This window comes from Pipistrellus kuhlii, unplaced genomic scaffold (genome assembly GCF_014108245.1).
Source record: "Pipistrellus kuhlii isolate mPipKuh1 unplaced genomic scaffold, mPipKuh1.p scaffold_m20_p_5, whole genome shotgun sequence".
NCBI lineage: Eukaryota > Metazoa > Chordata > Mammalia > Chiroptera > Vespertilionidae > Pipistrellus > Pipistrellus kuhlii.
Window position 1 is genome coordinate 36,866,008 of NW_023425551.1, and position 12,541 is coordinate 36,878,548.

Here is a 12,541-nt window from a genome sequence, read left to right on the forward strand (position 1 = left end):
CTCCTAGTTGCTTCAGGATAGTGGCATTCAAAGACAATAGTCTATAAGAATAAGTGGAATGATGAAAGGAGAAATACAAATAAAATTATTAGTTTTATGAGTTAAATTCTTACTGAGAAAACACCCAGATTTCCCCCCTTAGGCAGGGGGGAAAGTTGATCCGGGCACCTGAGAAGTAATGATGACAATTCACCAGCTCCCTGGCCTGGCTTGCTATTTCTGTTCGGTGTGAGTCACTTCATTTGCACAGATGACTCTTGCTGCCAACTGCTGCCCTTCAGGGAGGCTGTGGCTCTGGGAACTCACTTGTGAGCTTTGCTTTCACACCTTCCACAGGCAGAGGCACGGTGGCAGCTGCTATGTGCAATATAACACTGGCTGTGACCACCTTCCTGAAACTCTTCATCTCAGTAGTATCTTGGGTCCTACAAACCTTGCAGCCGAGCGTTTATTAGCAGCCGTCATTTATGCTCTTAGTTTCTACCTTGTTGTGGGATCCTAATTTCATAGTGCACATCAGTGCCTGGGTGACCTCTGTCACCACACTCAGCCTGCTTTCTGAGTATTACTGTTCCCAAAGTAAAAATAGAATTTTTATGCAGTTTCATGATTCACTTTTTTTACAATAATTGAAAAGAATGAAACGCAAATCTATCTTGTGATGTGTAGGCCTCAACTTATTTTGAAAAAATACATAATAGTAGCATTAGTCCTACAACCCAAATATTTTGCATGCCTTTCTTCATTCTGTGCTTACAGTCTTATATTAGTAGAATGCCTTTTTTGCATGATATATGTGAGAAATATTTATTCAAATGGATCAATAGGTCCACTAAAATTAATTAAAGCCACAGTAAAGCGTGATCAATGCTATAATTAATTCATGATTGAGAAGTGATGAAGAAGATAAAGAGGAAAGAGAGTGAGGGTTAAATAACATCTAGAATATTTGTTTCCTCTGGCACCTTGTAGAGTTATGAAAAGGCATAGTTCTAGAGTGGACTTGACTTTTGCTCAGAATAATGTTTTGCATTATGGTAATAACCTTTGCCTAAACCTTCTCTTCCCTCCACTGCTCTTCTTTTTTAATAAGAGAGGGAAATGAACTTTTAGCAGCAGGATGAGAATAGCTGCCAATGCATGGGTGCCCCCCACTCTCAATATAAAGAACCCTGAAGAAAATCCTATGGGCATTGCCTAACCTTTGTTCTACCCAAGAGATGTGGTGAGTAGGGAGACCATGCCAACCTGGGAGAGGCATGGATTTCTTGTCAAAAGACTTTGAGATCAAATGAAGGCTTTCCATCTCCTGCAACATGCTCCTCAGTTCCGGGAGGGGATGTTTTTCCTCCACTTCACTTCGGTGTCACACTCTAGGGACTGCTTTGGTCATTATCACCGTTATCATCACTGCGGGACATGCAAGACTTCACAGAAGCCTTGATCTTTATACCTTGTCCCCAAGGGAGGATATGGTTTTCCTTTATTCCAGTCGTTGGCCAGCTCTCCTCCCTCAGTAATAAATAAGGTCACCAGCCTGGTCAGCAGCAGCCCTCCCTCTATTTGTCACAAGTAGTTGGGTTCTTTCTTCTTCCATTTAGCTTGAGACCTCCACTCACCCCTCACTTCCTTTCTTATCCTAGTTCACTGCTTCAACATAATCTCAGCCAGTATTGAAATTCCCCCAGAGTCTACAGTATTTTATTTTCTCTAACTCAATGCTTAGAAAAAAACATATGACTTTTTACATCAAATTTGCTAAATGGAAGTATTTTTCAGAAAAGTAAAAACTTTTTTGGAAACTTTATTTCTTTTTCATCATCTATCCATTTGCTAGTGATTAAAAAAAAACACAACAACATCCAATTTAAATTTTAGAGCAATTAATCAAGTAACAAGTCTTGGACCTCAAAATGGGAATATTTAGTTTGCTTAGCAGATGCCTCCATGTAGGTCATTTAATGGGAATTATAGAAATATCATTCATTTGTATTATTATCCAGATATAGCCCTCAAGAGTTCTCCTTAGTTAACAGAACTATGATAGCTTATAACCTCTATGTGTTTACTTATATGGACCTTGTGATTATAAATGAAAATATTTTTCTCTTCATTTAATATAGGAATAGAGTGTTTATCAAATAAGGTTATTTTAACTCTATTACAATCTTGAATTCACTTGTACATTTTCTTTAAATTTAACTTGCCAGTTTAAATGTTGGCATCTCAGAAGTATTTTTCACCAACTCATATGTACACATATTTATTTATATGCAGATTTATATGTAGATAGATGTATATATAGATATAAACATAGAATTGCAAAATTCTTTGCTTGGAAAATAGTCAAGACACTATCCTCCAGCATCTCTGTTAGTGGAGAAATGGCTGGTCTGAAGAAGCAGTAACTTGATGTTCTTTGCAGCCTGTGTGTTATGCTCTCTCAGATACCATCCTCTCACGGATGCTCTTCCTTCTCACCTAGAGCCAGCTCCTATGTTACATGCTGAGGGAAGCCCTCTGCCTGCACCCATCTAGAGGAGTCTCTGGTCCCCTGCTCCTGTATGCTCCTTGCTATTATTCTGATGATCCCAGCTACTTTCTGATAGCATCTTAGTTACTTTTTAATTGTTTACTTTGACTGGTCCCAACTACAAGTTTTACTTCAATCAGTGATTTGTTTTGTCATCCTTATGTCCTCTGAGCCTGCTCAGTGAAGAAATATTAAATAAATATTCTAAGTTTCCATTGTTGCCAAGGTCAGAGAAAAGATACAGAAGTGGTACAGAGTTGGAGGGGAAGGGATGTCTCCTGTACAAATGACACTGGAAAGTTGTTTACAAGCCACACTATTTTGTACCACAAGGATAAAATAGTTTCAGCTGTCCCATTTGTAGTCACTGCTTTAAAAAAAAAAAAAAAGGCAGGTGCATAATTTCACAACACACCCTCAGTACACTGTGTTGTGTGCTCACCACCCCAAATCAAGTCTCCTTCCATCAACATTTATCTCCACTATGTCCTCCTTCACCTTTCCCCAACCACCTTCCTCCAGCAATCACTACACTGTTGTCCATGTTAACCAGTGTCACCCCAATAAATTCAGCAAAAAGAAAAAAGTTAAAATTTAAAAAATTCTTAAACTGTTATGTCTAAAAAGACAAAGAAAATGATCTTTAAAATATAATTTTTAAAGAGAGAAGGAAAAATGTAGGGGAAAGGAGACAGTATTGCTAAAATTGTTAGAGTTAAAAGGTGTATTTTAAGGAGACTTTTAACACTTTTTTAGTGAAAAATACTTTTAATTTTTGAGCTGGGATAAGTGACTTTCACTGGCAAAAATTCATTTTGAAGCTGATTTTCACAAAACATATTTTGAACCCTACATGCAGAAACTTTCTCTTTCCTTGTCAAGTCTGTACATCTCTTTAGAGGGTTGGGGAGACCTTCACGCTTGGACGGGAAAGGTCAGGCCCTCTTCTCAGACCAGCAGATGGTCACGATGAGCAGGGCAATAGCAAATGGAAAGAGGGAGCATGGCACTGAGCTGGACCTGCTCCAAGTATAAAGGAAGGAGAAAGCTGGGACCCCAGTCTGAAGGAAGGTTATAAATCAAAGTGAGCAGTTATGAGACTACCTTGTTTATATATATATTTCCATTTGTGGCAATATTTTCAGAGAACGTGAATAAATCCTAAGTGTTTAAGATAACCTTTCACACACTGAGCGACTCTCTATAACTGGCATCCAGATCAGGAAATAGAACATGACTAGCACACCAAAAGCTCTCCTGATGGCCCCTTCCTGTCACTAACTCTCCTTATCAAGGGCAACCACTCTCCTATTTTGATTGTCATAGTACTTTATGTAAATGGAATTAAATATTATTCTGTGTCTGATGTCTTTCATTCTTCATCACATTTAGGAAAATCATTAACATTTATGTTCATCCTTGCTGCTGTAGTGTTCCATTGCTGAATATGACACAATTTATTCATTCTGCTGCTGACAGGCAACTGAAGAGTTTCCTTTTTTGGAGTGGGGAGAGTGGGCTATTCTCAACAGTCTGTTGTGAACATTCTAGTATATCTTTTGGGGGGAAAGTGCACACACACACACACACATTCCTGTTGGATATAAACTTAGGAGTAGAGTTTCTGGGTCATTTGGTGTGCATATGTTCAGATTTAGAAGGTAAGCCCATTTCCAGAGTGGTTGCATGTGCTTCTACTCACATCAGCAATGTAGGAGCGTTCCAGATGCTCTAACTCCTTACCAGTTTTTGGCATTTTCTGTATTTTTGTCATGCTAGTGGATATATTTTGAATGGGGTTTAATTTATAGTTCCGAGTTCTCTTGTCTTTAATTGCTCTAGTCACAAGTTGTTGATAACATGTCTGATGCTAAAACCAGCAGAGAGTTATCCAGCGGATTACATACGGAATGAGACAAGGGACCAAATTTCATTCCAATAGGATAGAAAGGTTAAAGGTTCTTGGACTCAGAACCAAAGAGAAAATAAAAGGGGTCTACAAGGTTATTTTTGAATCAACATTATTTTTCTCCCAATAGTTTATCAGATAAGATAGAATCCATCTTTTCAGGTAGAATCGTGTTCTCTAGTAAAAGAAAAGTTAATTTTAAAAATCTACAGTCTTTCATATGGCTTTAAATTGACTATGAAATTCTAAACAATAATTAAGTAATGAACATACTGGTGACAGACTTGGTCCTGTTCTCCTGGGGTGCTCATTCCAAAGGACAGTGGGAACAAGAACCCAGAAACACACTAATTAATGTTCCTGACAAGCCTCAGAGATCACAAGTCTCATAAATATCTCTCCAGGAGTATTGTGTTGTTTTTCTGTTTTGTTTTGTTCTATTGTAAGAAAAACTGACACTGGTGGCATGGGGAAGCATTTCTACTTGTTCCTTTCTGCTTTTCTCTTTTGCTAATGTGTCAAATTAATAGACTGGACTCATTTAAGCAACCAGATGGAAATACTAGTACATAACGTTGCAGCTAAATCTTGGGGCTGCCCAAAGGACCATAGTACTTGGTTTCTTGTTCTTAAAGATAGTCAGTGGAAAATGATTTCATGTCTTTATAATTGTCCTGCCTCAGAAAGCACAGGCCCATCAAAAGTCTCTTCACTTAAAAAAATCAACAAAAGTACTATAATTTTATAAGATTTTTGCATGAGATTTCTCTATTTTGGCAACTTGTGAGTGACAGGTATTTAAAAATAAAACTAAAAACGTCCCAAATATCTGTCTTCTAAAACAGAGAATCATAAAATGTTTTTTGGATCCCAAATTCATAAAATTAGATTGCTTTAGGTTCTAAATAGATATAAAAATTCTCTGCAATTTTAACAGCAATCACATGCATTCTTTTATATCGAACATAATAGACAAAGCTCTGTCCATTAAAAGACTTTTATACCTGTTGGAAGCATTGGCATACTAAGCTATGGTATTGGAGCCTGACTCTCAAGTACTCTAGATAATGGATATATTATAGTGATTTGCATTGCTTTATTTCTCCACCATAAAATTGCCACTTAGCCTTCATGAAGATTTTAATGAAAAAAATTAAGAACATAATCAAATAGTCTGCAAACAAACCAGCAAACTAGTTGGATATAATGGCCTATGGTATAGGTCAAGTATGTTAGCTTAACATAAGAAAAACAAGTAAATATAATTATTTCTAAACCCCCATGAGACACTGAACAGGAAAATATAACCAAATTATTCATCCACACTCTTTGCTTCTAAAATATTTTCCATTTAGTTCTTCGGACTTAACTTTTTAAAATAAATAACCAGATTTTTTAATGTGAAAATAGAAAGCAATTAAATACTTAATAAGTTTAATTCTTTCCATTAAAATTGAAAATGGTATTATGAAAATTGTGCAATTATGTCTCATTATGACCACTATACAAGAGAGATTTATTTTTATAAGCTTGGAAGGGAAGCAAAGAAAACTTTCAAGAAATTAATTATGCTTTACTTGCTTTTGATACATTAATCTTTTCTTAAGGTCTACTACAAATTTCTTTGTCGAGCTTGCTTGTTTTCTGGGGACTCTCACAGAACTTTTTATTTTTATTTTTATTGATTTTAGAAAGAGAGAAAGGGAGAGGGAGGGAGATAAACATAGATGTGAGAGTATAACATTGATTGGCTGCCTCCTGCGTGCCGCCATATTAGGCATTGAGCCCTGAAACCCAGACATATGCTCAGACCAGTAATCGAATTGGCAGCCTTTTGGTACATGGGACGACACCCACACAACTGACCCAGGGCAGAATTTTTTTTTTTTTTAACAGATACTTGTTTTTAGTGAGAAAAGAAAAAAGGAAAACTAGTGATTAAGTAAATGCCTAGCTACAGATAAGCACTTCATAAAATAATGATAAATATACCAGGCATGGGGATGATTTAGTGAAAATGCTATGCAAATTGTAAAACATACGTGAATTTGTCCATAGAATGAAATAGAGTGGCAGAAATCTAAATATTCCCACCAGGTAAATAATACATGTGAAGTTGGATAATGCAAACAAATTCTACATATGCATAAAACATAACCAACTAAACACATATTTACTTAAGAGGCCCCATAGAAACATATGCTAGACTAGTCACTAATATTCATATAATATTAGTATGGGACATATTAAAGGGCATTTGGTCACACATACCAAACATGCAAAGACTGAATGAGCGGTATATATCAGCTAATGTTAGCTTTTCACAAAGGAATGTGAGACCCCACGAGAGGCAATTACAATAGATGTCATGGTAGAAGGATGTGACTGGAGCATTCTCTTACTAAGGAACTGACAATTGTGACAATATGATAAAGTTCTGAATAGAACTTCAATCAAGATAGCAACCTTGATTAAATGATTAAAGCAAATTATTTTTAGGTAGAGCTGAAAGAATCACAATGTGCACATAATGTCACTTTCGTTAGAGAAAACTCGCTTTTCTTTCTTTTGAGTGCTGTATACATAACTAGATGTAAAACATACTCACTCATTCATTCATTCACTCACTATTCAAAGCAGCCAACAAAATGACAGAAATCCCTATGCTTATGAGGACAGAAAACAGATAGTAAGACATACAATACAGTGTGTCAGATGGAGAAAAATAAAGCAGGAAGGAAAGTGGACAAGGAATGATTTATTCAATTTTATTCTAATTTTCTCAATGAAAATTAGAGAGTCAGGAACGTTGACATTTGTGAGACAAAAGGGGGAGTAAGCTGTCTAGCTATTTCATGGAGTCATGTTCTAAGCAAAGGGAGAGACAGTGCAAAGACCTTGAGGTGGGAACGAACTTGACATGTCTGAAGAACGGCTAGAGGCCAGTGGGGCTGCAGTATAATGAATGGGAGAGCAGAGTGGTCACAGGCTCAGGTTTTGGCCATTTGAAAGGTTTTGGCATTTGCTTTGAGACCTGAGACTAGGGAGCAAGTTCTATTCATGGAAAGTAGAGCTGGGGGTGAGGGACAAGTTAGCCAGAGGGAGTTGTTGAGGAGGGGCAGCAGAGAGCACAGCTGGTTATTCCTACATTTGCTTTCATGTGAACAAGTAAAACAGTAAATTAGGGGCTCTATTAGGAGACCTGAGTTCTATGCCCAGCTAGCATTGACACCCCTTCCATGCAACCACAGCACCTGTTGGCTCCTCTTTATAAGGTAGAATATTGGGGACAGGGGAGTGGGGGCTTCTCTCTTTCCTCCTGTGGCTTTTTAAAATATACTTTTTATTGTTGCTAATATTACAGTTATCTCCTATTTCCCTCATTCCATCCCCCCTCCTCCCAGCCCATACCCCCTTCCCAGGCCTTTGCTAATTTTGATCTCCCCCACACAAACACAAAGAGAGAAATATATCACACTCGTCACATTTCTTCACCCAGACACCCCCAGCAGAGGTTATTTGGATGAAACAGAATGTGAAGATAGTCTGTATTTTGTTAGAACTGACTTGGTGTGCACTTGCACTCCCTCTGCTGGTGGTGAGGAACGTGAAAACCCATCAGTCTCTCATTGGCCTGCGAGGAGCCTTGGAGAGCCACCTGCCTGATGTGGGTTTACCATGGTTTAAGGCGGAGGAGGAAGAGCTACGCAAGCCGTGGGCACAGAGCAGACAAGCTTCCAGGGAGAGTTTCACGCTCCGTCTGCTCTGGTGCAGCTGTGGGGCAGGCACCTCAGCCCCACCGGGATGGAGAGATGCAGAGGCTGAAATCCAGAGACTCAGGGCCTTCCTGGGTCCAAGACTGCAGGTCACTGAGGGCAGAATCCGGGCTTGGGGACATGCTCTCAGTGCTTCTCATCAATATGAAAACGTCAGGTTGCACTGTTAATGAGGAGTTAATGTGGCTTTATTTGAATTGATTATAATTGCAAGGTAATCACAGGTGGGAGGGGGGGCCTATCTCCAGTCCTTTAAAGGCTGAAATTGTCTATTTCTTTATATGTTAGCAGAGCAGTAAAATTAAAAATTAAACTCACTTCGATTGTTCTCTGAATTCCTTAAATGGCCATTCTGATTGAATTTTTAAAATCCAGGTGTACACAAATAAAGTCCTAAAGGCTTTCTGGAGTTTTAGTGCCTTTCCTCTGTGAGACCAGAGGGGTCATCACCACCAGCAAAGCATTTATTTTCATGTTCTTGTGTGTTCCTGGCAGGACCTGCAGTCCCGTGCCACGTTAAAGAAAAGACGCTTGGAGACAGTTTAGGAAGAAATTAACTTTTATACTTATTCCTTTAATAGTTCAAACACTTCCTACTCCCTCACGTCCAATGGGTAACACCCCAAATGAAAGTGGATTCCTTTTACATACATCACATTTTCTGGAAAAGCCAGCAAATAGAAGACATGCATGGGTCAGGGTGCTTGTGCAGGGTTGTGGCTCCACTTACCTCAGCCCGAGGCGAAGAGCTGGAGGGGCCGAGGGCTCTATCCGCCCTCCTGCAGGTGACATGCGAGTGGTATTGACGCAGGTGGCTAAGGAGAAGGAAATGCCCGGCCTTTTGTTTCCTGTGAGCTCTGCTGGCTGCAGGACTGATAAAGTTGGTCTTATTAGTCAGTTGCATGGTGTCTTTTGCCTTCTTCCTTATAAGATAGCTATTTGTAAATGTTTCCTATGTAATCACTTGATTATAAACTCACTGAGGGCTGAGACAATATCTTATTTCTTACAGCACCTCGTTTGTACTAGCTTCCCAGAAGAAATTGTTAAATACCTAAAGAGTTAGATACCAGGTTCTGAATAAATGTGTATTGAATGAAAGAGTTAATAAAGGTATTTATTTGAGCTTTTCAAAAGTATATTAAAGCTATGGACAAACTTTAATTAATAATGATAATAAAGTTATTAGTAATAGCTGTATTTGTTAAGAACTTATATCATGGACTGTGATCAGCCTTACAAAGATTTTCTCACTTATTTCATGATCTTAATGAAATAGGTCACAGTTATTTGTTCCCATTTCACACATGAGAAAAATGAGTCTTAAAGAGATTAAATTAAGTTTGTTCAAACTTTCCCAGCTAAGGACTATGCCCCAACCCATTTACATTCTCTTCGATTATTACCTTTTGAAATGACTTAGGCATATGAGGCAGTGGTACCAGGAAAATGTGGTCTTATTCTGCTAACCTAAAATTCTTTCACTGCAGAACAATTAAGGACCATAATAGCAATTAGATTTATAGGAATCCAAATATCTGAAATGCCTTTTTATTTTTGTTCTTTTAATAAAAACACCTTGCTGTGAGGTTCGATAGATACAGAGATGGCTGAGCACCCGTGCAGCCTCTTCCAGGTGAGCCAGGCCGCAGCCACCGGGACCGCAGGAGCCTGTGAGCTCTCCGTGGGCTCATCCAGGAGCCGGTCTGCAAGGCGGACCAGGAGAGAGCGAGCTGCCTGCCCGGATTCCCTGCGGTGCCTCTGGGTGGCCCAGAGGCCCACACTGCGCCCCAGCCTGTGGCATCCGGCCCTGCTTACCACATCTCCATGTGGGGACTCGGGTGCTGTGACTAGGCAGAGGGGGGGGCATGTGGGGTCTGGGGGACCCAGGTGCTGCCCCGGGGCCCAGAGGTCAGCGGGGACCTGCCCTTCCATGCCAGACACTCATGCTTCCAACGCCGACCAGGCCCAGGGCTTGCACCCGTGCACGAATATCATACACCCGGCCTCTAGTTGTAAATAATGCTGCAGTGACCATAGTGGTACATATATATTTTGAATTAGTGTTTTTACGTTCTTCAGAAAAATACCCAGAAGAGGAATTGCTAGATAAATTGGTAATTCTATTCTTAATATTTGAGGAATCTCCATACTCATTTCCATAGTGGCTGCCCCAATTTATAATCCTACTTCTTTTCTCCACATCCTTACCAACACTTGTTATTTCTTGTCCTTTTCATGGTAGCCATTCTAATTCATATGTGGTGATATCTCGATGTGGTTTTGATTTGCATTTTTCAAATAATTAGCAGTGTTAAACATGTCATGTGCAAATACCTTCATCTATCTGGTTGCAGTTTTCTTAACCTTTATTTTTGACTACGTGAAGCAGTAAATGCAAACTGCAAAGTTAGAAAAGAAAATTGCTATGGCCTCTCTGTGTTGATTGAGAACAGCCTTCGCCTTCAGAGTTGGCAGAATGGAAAAATAACAGTTTTTAAAAGTAGTTTTTAAAGATATATATTTATGATGTGATGTTCCCTTTCTCTGTCGAATTTAATTAAAAGTACATACATATTTGTCATTCATTCGTATTTATTTAAAAGTTATGCTAATTAGTCCTTTGACTAACGTTTGAAATTTCTTAATAAAGCCTGTGCAATCTGACTGTGCTATCTCTCACTTTCCTGCCCACAACAATAATTCCTGCCAGTTACTATTATTTTTAGCATACATTTTCTCATGTGAGATGAAAACACTGTCTTCATTTAAATGCATGTATAACCTGTTAAAATCTCCACATAAGATCATATCCATGTGAGCCAGACCTGAGGTTAGCAGGCGTTTGGGTGAGGCACATCCATTTCACTATGCTCTAGTAAAACATTTCCAGGACTGCATTCTCACTTAAAATGGTAATTAGCAAAGCACCCAAATTGTTTATACTTTTATAAATGTTAAACACCAGTGAGTTGGAAAAACTATTTCTCAAAACATATTTATAGGTATTTATTCTTTGAAAGGTTCTAACCATAAGAGTTGGTATGTGATAATTATTAGCATAAGTGTTGTTTTTTGTTTTGTTTTTTAAGAAAAGACTAATGTGGCGCCTTTAACACTAAATACCTATATTAATAAATAATACGCAGACTGTAAGCTGTATAAATTTTTAGCAAATGTTAGGCCTAATGTCCCTTAATAAGTCCCTTGAAAAATCACGTTTCACTTGATAAAAGAATATACCACTTTCATGATTCTCTAGCAAGTCAAGGGCCTTGTCCATTTTCTTGATATTGTGTTTACTTAAAAGAGTTTATCTAAAGGAAAAGAGCAAGGTTGCAGGCAACTTAGAACAATGCTGTAATTGTCACTAATTAAGTGTCCTCAGCTGTGTCTATATGGGCCACTGTTTGCTTGCCTTACACATACATACTCAGCTGTAAGTAGTAGCCACACTAAAAATTCCTCCACTTATTACCTCCTTTGTTGTTTTCATTTCTGTGTGGGAAATATTGACAAATAAATCGCGTTTGACTTTCACATTTTGTTCTGTAACTAGGTAAATTGGGGATATAACTGTTCCCCCTTACAGTATATTTTGCATTTTCTGTATAGAAAGTGGCTCAAAGTGGAGGGTAGGACACTGGCAGCTGCTGGTGGTCTGGGGTTGATAAAATGATTCTATGTGGAAATTCAGAATGATTTCATGTTTGGATTGGTGTTACACAGTTACTAATCCATCAACATGCTCTCAAACATGCTCTTTCTGACAATAGCAAGTGATTCCCAAAGCTGGTCGATAGCTCAGCCAGTATCCAACCAACCAATAAAGTTAGCTGTGACCCTTATTGACCTATTTTAGCCAGAGCTGTCAGCATTGGAGAAATATGAGTTTATTCTTGCTACCTGGAACATTCTTAAGCTTTTTTTTTTTTATCTTAGTTGCATATTTGGAAAAAAAGATGATGAAAGATTAGATCAATGTTCTCAAACTTTAAGGTGTACATGAATCTCTAAGGGATCATATTAAATTTGGATTTGGATTCAGTAAGTCTACAATGAGGACCGAGAGCCCACGCTGGCTCCCAGGTGCTAACCTCAGACCACACATTTAATGCCAAGGGCTTGATGATCTCTAGTGAGCCTGTCACCTCCAACATTCTCTCATAATGTCTTTGCTTGTGAAATATACTTTATCCTACAATATGTGATAATTTCACAATTCATGGATATTTTTGGATGACATGTCATAGGATATTAAAGTGAACAAGATAATGAATGAGGAATTAAATTCAACCCTTGGACTATTTTCTAAAGTTTTTA